The following is a 12729-nucleotide window of genomic DNA, read 5'->3' on the forward strand; positions in this document are numbered from 1 at the left end:
GCATCCCACTCTAACGGTTGATTTTTAAGCTCTTTTGGTATGAAACTTTATGCTTACATGCAGATAAATTCCATGAATAAAAATATTATAATAATTTTACATGTGCTTATAAATAATACGTATATGAATTACACAAAAAGTTAAAAATTAGTGAGAAAGACTAATGGCAATCAGGAGGCTTTGGATGTATATCAGCGTGCATCTAATCATGAGTGCATGTAGGTGTTTTTACTGCACATCGCAGTTCATTGCATGTATAGAGTTAATATCTATTGATATACTTCAAAATCATTATCCCGTTTTATACTTGTATAGGATAAGAAAGAGGTTGGATAAATGGCTTGCAAAAGGTAGCCTATACAGCACTAGATAGAAGTGAAGATGAGTGACAGAGTCACAGTTTTGAATCACTGTCCGGGTATGTACTCGCTAGAAAACTCTCTTTAATTTTCTTCATAATTGTTGTTTATAGTGTATGTTTCATCAACCTGGTTACACTGATTCCAATGAGAGATGCCATTTTATAATTGATGGATGACATTAGGCAAACAAGTGAGGTCTGACATTCAGGTCTAGCAATCACAGAAGGCCCAGAAGCAAAGTGAGTCAGTGAAAAAATCAACTACTCTACTGTAAAATGCCCTGGAATTTAAAACAGATTTATCTCACTGAATTCATTGAGCTGACCCTTCAAATCAGGCTGTGCATATCTGAGGTGAAAATAAGAGCTGTTGTCTCTGCAAATTCAATGCTTGGGCTGCTCACCAACATCTTCCACGTGCAGCAACTGTTACCATTCTCTTCTCATTCTCGTTTTTGCAATGGGAAAATCAACACCTACTTTATGTACTTGATTAGTTACTCATATCTAACTCCTACTTTATTTTATACATGGAGAAATGTATAAGAATAGATCTGAAACAGAAATTGGAGCAGAATGAAGGCATGCTGACACTCCATCTGCTGCTGCAGAGAAGACTTAGGCAGAGAAGACAGCTGTTTCCAGATGTTGCTACTTTTGTAGACTGAACTCTGTGAAAAGCCAACATTTATGGAGAATAAGTGAGGAATGACTTAGCCTACACCTATTCTACTACATAAAATAAGGCCAGGGCACAGTCAGAAGTTCAGTACAGTACTGTTGGAGATCGTTGAATTCTTTTGTCATTATCACACTCCTTAACACAGTTTCAGCACATGCCAGATGATGCCTGGATGTGATTTGTGAAACAGCAGCTGTCAGGACCTATTCCCATTAGCCAGCCTGAAAGCTGTGATGCTGCCCTCTCAGTGGAGCAGGCACAAGCTATGTGGACACAAAGCCAGGTCACAATTTGGCCTCAGGAGCATATAATAGTCTCTGAATCACTTTACGTACTGATGACACATAGCTTTTTGAGGTGAAGGACATATGATTTCCCCATCATGAAGAAATACCCATGAAATCTATGTCCACATTCCTTCATACTGACTTCCTCTAAAGACTCTTATTCTTGTCGCAAAGACTACGTGTCACAAGATACATTTGAAGATTAGGATGTGAAAAAGACCATCACTAATCACATCATGCAAATCTGGACTGAAAACAACTAACTGGGACTTAATTTTGCTTATAAGGATCATCAAATATAAGTCTATGCAGAGCCTTAACTATGAATTCTGCAAAAAATAGGTCAAAGGAGAGAAGGGGAGATCAGGCTGACAATGCAGAAACAGATAGAATTCATGGCAGGGTGGGAAAGAGAGGAGTGAATTTGCGTGAGATGATCAGGAACTGCAATTAGGATTGGGATGGCAGGAAACAAAGCAAGTAAGTCTGTTCCTAAAAGTTACTGCTTTTCACAGGCTACAATCATAGTAAGGGTGTCTGGAAATGTTTCTGAGTAGTGGAACTCATTCCTCTGTAATATTAAGTTTTTAGGAGCACTTCTGCCATACCTTTCAGCCAACTTTCATGATTTTACATTAACAGTTTCTAAGTATATTTTGAGAATTAACTGGGATAAGGACTCTTCTCAGTAGGCAATACGGATTATGTGTCTGCATGGTGAAAGATGAAATACATTTCTCTATGAATGCTGGGCATCCAATGCCTCTTGGTGTTAGTGGAAGAGAATGGTCCAGGCGTGTTTAATAAAACTGTGTGGTCATAGTCCTTCCCCTGTCAGCTGGCTGTGATACTAGACCTTCATGGGAAGTCTGTTTTCTAGCTATGTGAAAACCAGTGACTAGCTTCCTAAAAACAACTCTACAGGACCGTGTAACCTAGATCCCAGCAGGATTTAATCAGTGGGTTAAATCCCAAAGGCCTGATAGCTCCAATGGAAAGAACTTTGTAAGTTTTACTGGTTTGCACGGATCTAACAATACAGTTGACAAAACACTATTAGGCACCTAGGAGGCACATCCAGTTCAGTAAATTCTCTCAGTTGAAAATCGTGTATTAGGAAAATATTAGATGCAAGCGTCACATTCATACTGCACTTGCTCTAAGTATCTGCTGATGGCCACTACTGGTAAGAGAATACTGGAGTAGAGACAATCAGGTGACTAAATTATGTTTTAAGGTGTATTGTTTATCTGGACATGTATGCATACACACACAGACATAGACAGACAGCCTCAGATACCCTCACAAACACAAAGAAACACTTTGAATAGGTGTTCTAGGATCATAAATTTGAAAGGTCAACAACTAATAGCTGAATTTTCTAGAGGTTAAAAAATATTACATCCAAAATTCAAATTAAAACTTGAAACGGAAGGTCAATGACTACAAACTAACAATCTCAGAAAACTAAGTCTTTGTTTCTGATATATTCTTGGTGAGAAGAAGTAAACCAATGCACTCATATTACGTGCCTTTTTTATCCATGCCCCCCACTGAGTAAATGATAGTTAAGCGTACTTACATACAGTGTATGAAAAGAAAATGAGCATTTTTGCTGGTTAATTTGAAGTGTAGCTGTCTGATTAATTTTAATGCAGTTATTCCCTAAGAAACTAGTTTATTAGAAGAAGCTGCAAATGCTACTCTTCTTCTGTAGATGTTGTCTTTTATACATTTTCAGATATTTTCTGTTGCTTTTTTTCAGAAAAGGAATAAAGCACTCTTATCAACAAATCTATGTACTTTGGGATCTGTACCTCAGAGAAATTTCATGAACATAAAAAAAAAATTTAATTTTACAGAGCTGAAGTCAGGAAAACAGAGACACAAACTATTGATATTAAATTACATTGAAAAGGACGTGTCATTTTTACCTCCCTGCTCCTATTTAATATTTTTATGTTTCAACGAACAGTCTGTGTGCACTTATTTATGGAAGGAGCCTTATAGCTGCAATTCTGAGCAGTAGCTGAGGACATTCAGCGGCAAAATGCTTTTTCTTTCTTGTGTAGCAAGAAAGCAGCCATCCCATCTTAGTTAAATCTAAATGTCAGTGGTCACGGCTGATCCTGTCCAGGTTTTTTATCATCCCTGTTAACTTGTGAACAGAGGGATCAACATTTGGCAACCAAATCAGCAGATATGGCCAGCAACACTTTGTGAGATTTTCAGGCACTCTTTAGGGGACTGTTCTTGCTGCTCTGTAAGGACTGTGAGCAGGAAGGTAAAGGGAGCTCAAGCAGCCATGGAATTCACAGATACCAGACACAAATTTCATAATATGCCAAGATTGTATCCCCCTATGACCACTTTTTTTTCTTTTTTTCAGTCCTTTCTTCCCCCCTTTAAAAAAACAGAGATATTTTTTGACTGTTCTGGAAACCCGACTCTTCTTTGTCTGCTCTTCCAAGGGGAGGGCTCTTTTACACTGTATTCATCTTCAAGCTGGGACTGCCAATTATAGCTCCACCTGGGCTCAGGAATAAAAGATGTCAGACTGCAGCCTTTGTCCTTTTTTGACTGCTTTATACTGCTATTACATTGATTGCTCTTTGTTTCCCTGCAAATGGGGTTTTACAATTGCAGTCCACCTCCTTCCCTCCCTCTACCAGACTCCCTACTCCTTGTTACAAGCTTTTTTTCTTTTCTTCTTGCTCTTCTTTTCTTTTTTTTTATCTCATTTCTACTATTAATTTTTGGTAGATGTTGAGTTTTGATGAGAATCACTTACCCAGCTCTGAACCATTGTGTTATTATTAGATTTTAAATCTCACTTAGGGACAGGCAAAGGTAAGTTGACAGTGAGATCAACACAGGCATTATCTTTATCCAGGAATAATGCAGCACCCTATGTCTCATTTACACTTTGTGATTATGACTGCTTTTAATATGATTCTTCTCTCCATTTCAGAGACCTGATGTGGATTCTTATGAATTGGTAGTGGATCCCTGCCTCTTTGTGGTCTGTTCACATCTGTCCAGAGAGCAGAGCAGGAAAGCTTCAGCCAACAATGCCAATACAACCCTATAAAGATTAATAGGGTACCTGAAAAGCAACAAGGACTTTGAGTGATTTCAAGGATTCCAAAGACTCAAGAAATCAATTTCGGTGAAAATGTCCTTGCTAATTTAGTACCTGATAGTATTTGACACCTCTGTACTCCACTAAGAACACTGAGCAATATAAGGATTTCTGTGCATGCCTTTTGCAATCAGGATTACAAATGAAAATTAATGCTAGCTAAATCCATAAGGACAGAAAGATAAAGAATACCCTTCTAATGCCTATCTATTCAAAACAAAAGTTAGCTCTATTATTATCTTCACATCTAATGAAAAGAAATAAATTAGTAAAAGAAAAGAAATTACAGACATTGGCTAAGTAAGAGTGGAATATTGTCTAAACTATTCAATCTTGCATATCATGTCAGAACTAATGCAGCACTGCTTAGCACTGAAGAACCATGTAAGGCTGCTGGGGAAAAAAGCCCACAACTCTTCCTGACACGAGAAAATTTGGATTCTAGTAGACTTGATCTTGTCATTGTTTCATTGCACATTAACAAAGACTGGCTCATGCTAGATGCTCAAAATAGGATAAAAGCAATCCCATAAAATAAAATCTCTCCTCTGTTGATGTCTTAGGTATTAAAATTCTGTTTATAGTGAAGATTTTTATATGTCCTAATTACATACTGGAACTAACTATTGTCAGTTCTGCCATGCTGAAAGAGTCTTAATGATGACATTATAGTTTGAATAGAATTTTTAAGCAGATCTAAGGTAAAAAGAGATGTAATTAATCAAATTTTAAGTTTAGTTTATCTAGGAATAAAGGCATGTTATATATTTCCCTAAGACTATTGCAACCTTTGTGATGCAAACAAGGTCTAGAGTAATGAACTTTCAAAAACAAAATAAGAAAGTAAATTACTGACATTTTAGAGGGCTGCAGAAGGGACAAAATACCTAATAAGGGATACATTTCTTCTTCCAATATCTAAAAAAAGATATTATAAACATCTTTTTTTTTTTATAGGAAATATAGTTCATCAGCATTAGCAAGATCATTATCCACATCTCATTTCTAGTGTGCCAAACAATTTACACATACTGGAATACCAGAGAAGCAAGCCAATGAAGAAGATTGAAGATTGAGTGATCTGATATACACTATTGGACATCAGATGGTACAAATCAGATGTGTATCAACAAGTAGCAGCACTGATATTGCATTATTTCATATGGAGAAAAAAGGTATCATACTGGACTTCTCTTTTTTAAAAATTCAGCTTAGTTAAGAGTGATGCCTAAAAGAAAATTCAGGGAGAAAAAAACTTCGAGACAAATTAGTTTTGAAGGTGATAAGGAAAGGATTTTAATTTGTGCCTAGGCATAGGTTACAAGACACACGAGTCCCCCAGTTACAGATGTTACAATTTTTAATATTGTTTGTCCAATTCCAGGTGTTTCCATCCCATGGTTTTTGCCCTGGACCACCCTCAGTCATGACCCTTGGGAATTGGGACTGGGATCTTTAAGACCCTCTCTTCATCAATCTTCATCTTCTTCAGGATACAGGGGGTATATATTCACCCAGTTCTTGACTGTACTTTTGTGGTTCAGGCCAGGATTAGATGTCCTCAGACAAAAGAGGCCTATCTTAAAGAGAGACTAAACATTTCTACTGGAATTCAGGGGATAATGATGTGGGGAATTCGGGTAAAAGGGGTGGAGAATGAGAGCAGTTTCTGTGCTAAGGGTAAGGGAATAAGTGCTGCCGCTTCTAAATCTACTTTTACTATATAACTACTTATAAAACTTAGAAAAATTAGAAAAATCAAAAAAACAGATGAACCTTAAGGCATCAGAGAAAAGATATTTCACAGAGCTTCAGAGAAATCTGTCACACTTCGCATGGACTGTATACACACACACTTTGTGTATAAGTACATATATTGTCCATACACAGACATACCACAGAATATACATACAGATTTACGTATAAAGATATATGTACAGGCATATGGGACAAGCAGCACACACCAGTTCATTATGTATCAAACTACATCACTGCAAGGAAAGAAAAAACTGCTGACCCTCAAATCACAGCAAACATCGTGATCCTGAGCTGTATGCCTAAGTAAATGTTTTATGTTTTAAGTACTTATGCATAGGTCAAGTTAAACTTTAGAATTTATATATTTGAATCCTACCTACCGTCAGCCTAGACTGTGTCTCTAGTGTGTGAATAATGCAGGTTAATCACCAAAGCAGGTAGCAGTGCTAGGACAACACAAAGCAGCCACCAACCCCAGCTTCCATCTCTCATCACTGCTGGCTGTGCTTTTCACTTTTATGCATTGCCTGGCTTGACACCATGGCAAGCTGCACACACATTTAAATAAAATGTGTCTAATAAGTGAGTCTCACAGATCTATTTTATATTTGCTATGTTCACTGGCCTCATCTATACTGATGAAAGCTAGTGAAAAACTTGTTAAAGGGAAGAGAAAAAGAAAATCAGGGCAGTCAGAATTAATAGCTGCTGCACTACTATGAATGGTGCTAGAAGTGGCCTTTAAAATATAATTTCAAGCTAAAAGAAAACTCTCAGAAAGAAAACTCTCAAAAAGATATAACAAAGGTGCAGGAAGGTCGTTTGTGCTATTCAAATAACCATCACATTGAAATGTTACTGCCAGAAAAGTGACATTTCCAACAGAAACATCTGCTTCCTATGAGTCGTCTGAGTAACATCCATGGAGCATAACAAGAAAATATATTTGAAGCAGAGATGCGGGAGTTAAAATCTCTGTGTTAGTTACTGAATTTGCCACAGCACTCATACAGGACCTTGAGCACCTTGCTATATATTGCTAAGTTAGGCTGTCTTCATCAGCTAAATAAACACACTAAAAGGTAGTAGAGTTAAAATAGAGTTGATCTCATTGAACGCATCGGGAATCTGTTCTAGATTAGAAGTTCGCCCCACCTTCTGCCACTTAATTTATAAGCATTAATGCTCATGATAAATTTTGTAGTCCTTAGATAAATAGGCAGACATGGAAGAAGGGCCACTTAAAGACTACATTTTACTGTGCTTTGTGCTGATGACTCATTATTTTTCTGGGAAAGAAGGTCACTGCCTCTTGAATCATCAGTAAAATGGTAGTAAATTCTGATTTCAGACTGTGTACAGTGCCTGAGAGGAGAAAGAAGAAAAAGGAGAGAGAATTTTGCAGATGATTCCTGTGAATTTTAGCCATCAGACTTTTTCCCCACCTTTTTATTTAGCCCAGGCAGGAGAACCTGTTCTGTCCGTGAAAAAGGCCAAAGACATAGCCCTTGTACCGTCAGATAAAAGTTGTTGAAAGAGGTCTTCTAGAGGTCATAAACCTCTCTCCAGAAGACCTTAGCTCCAGCACTTCTTTCCAGGTGCCCATGTGGTTTCTGCAGCTTCATGCTGCTTACTGTTACGGCTACCCCAGTTTATCTGCTGTATCTGAGCGTGGAGAGACCAACTCTCCATGAAGGAACCATGTTGGGCACTATGGCTCTGCAAATGGGAGAGGCTGGGAAAAGTAATTTGGACTGAGGTCGAAGATATCACATCGTAGACATCGCTACTTTCTGTAGACAAGCTAGATATGAAAATAAAGTCGCCGTCTACTAGAGGTCCTATAGTGTAGACCTTGAAAAATTGGTCTGTTCTATAACTCCATTTCCTTTTATTTTTTTCATTTTACTGGAATTTTTGACCATCATACTTTGTTTAAAAAACTATGAAATATTCCAAGAAAATTATTGCATCAAACCTGAGCTCCTAGCTGTTAAAAATAATACCTTACAATTTATATTATTGGTAAATACATATAACACCAAAGTTATTATTCTGTAATCCTCAAAATGATCAGTTTAAAGTTCCTTGCACCAAAATATCAAGTATCAAGAGGAGTAGCTATCTATAGGTTGAAGTGAGGTCATGAACCTGTATTTCTTCCATTTAGAAACCCTCTTGAAACAAAATATGTGCATGTCATCAGTAGCAACAAAGTCACTTCCTTGTCAGTGCCTTATTCTGTTTTAATAGATCAATAGTCCACATAACCAATTTTTTACCAAAAAAAGGTTTCTCATCTGCTGGTTTGATGTTCCCTAAAATACACTCTTCACATACCCACCGCAAGAATTGGACTCTTCAAAAACCCGATAGCTTTGTTTGAAGAAGGAGTTGTCATTGGCACTCCTTAGTGTTTAGTGTTCAATAGTTCTTCTGCTTTCTTTTCTGGGCTTTGAGCCTTAGCAGTCAAACTAGTCTTTTAAGTCCAGTAGATTCACAACACTTAATCAGAATCTGACCTAACAATTCCCCCCTCAAGTATTTACTAAGCAGTGGTTAAGCTTAATATACTTTTCTCTTTTCTGTGTATTTTTTCAGGCAGATGTCTCTGGAATTAGACCAACACATTCATCCAGAAAACAAACTAACATCAGACCAGCATAAATTACTAGACAGCAGTTCCAGATTTGTTAGGAAGGGCAGTTACCTACACACGCACATAAAAAAATTAAAAAAATCAGATTTGCTTTTTCTATTTTTTTTTGCTTTGGATTTAGAGGATAGGTTACAAATTTCACTTCACCCCCTGCTTGGCAACTGTGGAAACAAAATATGTCATAAAATGGAATATTTATCCTAAACAACATTTAATTGTAATCTGAACATAAGCAGCACATTCATCACGTTTTTGAAAGCACTCACCGCTCTCCATTACCCCCTGTTTTTCCACCTACCAGCACTGCTCGAGGCAGAGGTCAGACCTCTGTGAAAGATAAGGGAGGGAAACAAACACTGTGGAGATGGAGCCCTGAGGAAAGAAGATGACAGACTACATAGCACGGCCGCAGTGGTGCATGTCGGGGTGGGAAGGTGGAGTTACATGTCAAGCCCACAGCTTCGTATCCTCTCTAGTGTAAATCAGGAGAGTGCTGAAAACTCTGACTGCTCTAAGTTGTGTTCTCTTTAGCATCTTCTGATTAGAACTTACATGCAAATTGTATTCTGCTCCGAGCTAAGGTTTTTTATTAGCAAAAGCAACAGGTCAAAAGTTTATACCTTTGCACAATAAGTTTGTTAGATTAAAGGCCATTTTTTTTCAAAACTCAGTCCAAAATATCTAAACCAATTTACACAAATTTACAATTTACAAATTTACAATTTACACAAAAGCTGCCTGTTTTTGCTGTGCTGGTAAAGGTCAAACATAAAAATTTAACAAGTTTTATGGAGGTGCTTTCTTCTAATATGTCTTACTATGATACAGAGAGAGGAATTAGCTTAATTCCTGTTCCGTATAGTCAGTAAAAACTGTTTCATTTAAAGCAGGATTGGGGAACTCCTGATCAGAGCTTGATTAGACCAATAACACCCTTGGTTTGTAATCAGACTGAAAAAGCAAATTAGAGAGGAGGTATGATTTTGCTTTCTAGAAAGAAAGTAAGTCACACCAACTTTCTTTCATCATCACCAGGGACTGGACACCATCAAATAAGAGTAGGAGAGCTACACTCCAACACCTGGTTGCCAGATGGTGTAAGACAAGGTCTCTGTACTTATGAAAGAAGTAGAGACCAACTATTGAACATCTGTCCACCACCCTGGTGTCTTCAACATCAACATCATCAAGGTTTGCTGCAAATTGAGTGCCAAAACGGATTATTATAAGTTTTCAAGAATTTTGGAGGTTTATATATAAAGACTGACTAAGGAGAAGAAGAAATTTAATGTACATCTGTATTAAATGAACAAGGAAAAAATCAGTTTGGTAGAATGGAAGGGTCAGGGAAGCATGGAAAGAAGGCATGATTTGCATGCCTAAGGATAAAATGTGGGCATGGAGGGTCATTTCGGAGCTTGCACTTTACTGTGGATATTTGGAGAGAAACAAATCTTGTGTTATCTTGTCCATCCTGCCTGTTGGGAATGATACAGTCAGTCCATGAACCATGCCTGATTGCTCCATTGGAAAGTGTTGCCTAACAGGGAACATGGTGACTATCAAGCACCTAGAAAATCAGTAATCCATGATTGAGCTTGTTCCCTGGTTTGGTTTTACATAGCATTATGTTTTATAATTTATAATGTTGTAAAACACACAGACCACAGGAATTCTCATTACTCCTGGAGATTTTCCCTCCAACTTTAAAAGTGCACCGTGCACACGAGGCATGAATACTGTGCATTGTTTCTTTTATAGTCTGGCAATTCTCTAGTACTAAATATTATTAGACGTAGTAGTAAGCCAAGACGACCTGAAGATAACACAATACTCTTAAGAAGTGCTATGAAATTTACATTCTCTTCATTTTTTTTCCTATGTAGAGAAGGGTTCCTATTCATTTAAGTGTGAGTTTTCTCTGAGTAAAGATTCTGCTCAAAGTAAGGCTTAATGCTGATCCACTTGTGTTTCCTATGCAAATCTGACAAACATTAAGGGAATGAGGAGTTAGTATTAGTACAAAACTTGAGTGGGCAGCATGTACTCCCGATGCCAGACAGCAGAATTTGACTCACAGGAATGCTGGAAAGCATCTCCCATCTTACTCATCTCAAATGACCCCAACTAAGATTTCAAAAATTGTATGTGTGATTGTGTGCATGTGTGTGTGAGCCTCTGATTATTTATTTTCAAGTAATCTGTCAGAACCACATACTGGAAAAAACATTTAAAATTATTTTTCTGTAAGGAAAGAGAAAAATTATGTTTATACCCATCCTTATCTAGGATAACTTTCAAAATGCTACCCCTAAATTTCTATTGGGTAACACATTCCTTGTGTGAACTGAAACTAAAGTGGGTCATTTGGCTTGTAAGAGACATCATTATTTTGAGCTGTGTGCTAATTAGTTCACTTTCACTGATTATCATTAGTACCTGTGGCTGTATGATTCACATAGGCCAATAATATGCACATAAAACCAAGAGAATGCAGATAAAAAACTTAGACTGACTTAAAAAAGATTAAACACAAGCTGCAAATACAGAAACATAAGAGACCTGAAATGAAAAAATGACATATTAAACATCAAATTTAAATCTGCTTTACAGAAGGATTAAATGCTCACTGTGGACTGTGAGAGAATCCATTTCTAATAGTGAATTTGTATCAGTCCACAGGGAACCCTATCAAGGCTCAGCTGACTAATGACTATCATTTTCACTTGATTTCATTAGTATTTAAGTTATAGCATGAAGTACATTCCCTTCGGTGCCCCGAGAATTAGTGATTTACATACATTTGCTGTGAAGGTTTTGCCTTGGCTAATATAAAACTGATTTGCTAGTAGAGAATGTATTCTTTCATATGTCCACCTAGTCCACTCATTCAAAAACAAATGTTAACTTTTCATATGGTCAGTCACAATACATTTTAGAGGCATGTTAAAATAAAATTAAAATAATACTGTCAGCCTGAAATCATTCTCTTTCTGGGTATGATGTAACAATCTTTGTTAATCAGCCTCTAGTTGTTTGTTACCAGATTTTTCTGTACAGCGTGTGCATGCAATATGTCTTTTTCCTCTACAGTGTCCAAATCCACAGTGAGAGCAAAATATCATAGGCAAGCTTCAATTTATAGACAACTGATCATGTGTGTCTTGGTGACTATACCTGTAAAAGAAATTTTGAACATTTGGTCAAGATGGGTAGCTTTTTGAAAAGGGGTAGAAGAAAATGCTGAAAGTGAATGGCTGTCTGGGTGCCACTTACTGGAACCTTTCTCCTGGATTCCTCATCCAATTAAAAATAAAACCACTCATCCCCACCTCCAGTTTTTCCTAACTATTCTCTCGCCTCCCATCACTGAATACTCAGACAATACAGCCTACCTAACTAGCTGCTCCTCATATACTTTTTCAGACTTTTCCACCTTTTAACTTTACTCATATCCCTCCTTTTTTCATGCCTCTCTTCATCTCCAGCTGCATTTTCGACTTTCTCCCATAAAATGCCTGACAAATAAAACAGGTACAAGCAGTACTACATCAGTATTTTTCAGACAACTCCATTCACATCAACTTTCTTAAGAATATGCTTTCCTCCTGAGCTTTTCTGTCTGCACCATACACAGATACAGCACACAGTCACTGTTAAGTAAATAATATGCTCTATTACTCTTAATATCAAAGCTCTGACCCACTGCATACATGACACTAGCCTAATTACTATAGTTGTTCCCTTTTCTTATTTCTTTTAATGGGGCTTCAGGAAAGATTGCAATACTGTGCTTAAGTATACTGTGCCACATGTGTAAAACATCAGGTTTACATGCAT

The 12729-nt window shown here is 37.3% G+C and overlaps 1 long non-coding RNA gene across 1 annotated transcript; it reads left to right on the forward strand.

Annotated features, from left to right (window-relative positions):
* The first annotated feature begins 325 nt into the window (after positions 1-325).
* LOC120323892 lies at positions 326-9005 on the forward strand. Its single transcript, XR_005564806.1, has 5 exons — positions 326-418; positions 4302-4499; positions 5430-5647; positions 5857-5974; positions 8832-9005. It is a non-coding gene; the product is annotated as an uncharacterized LOC120323892 (long non-coding RNA).
* The last annotated feature ends 3724 nt before the right edge of the window (positions 9006-12729 follow it).

Source organism: Pipra filicauda, unplaced genomic scaffold (genome assembly GCF_003945595.2).
Source record: "Pipra filicauda isolate LSUMZ 115617 unplaced genomic scaffold, ASM394559v2 scaffold366_size716523_pilon, whole genome shotgun sequence".
NCBI lineage: Eukaryota > Metazoa > Chordata > Aves > Passeriformes > Pipridae > Pipra > Pipra filicauda.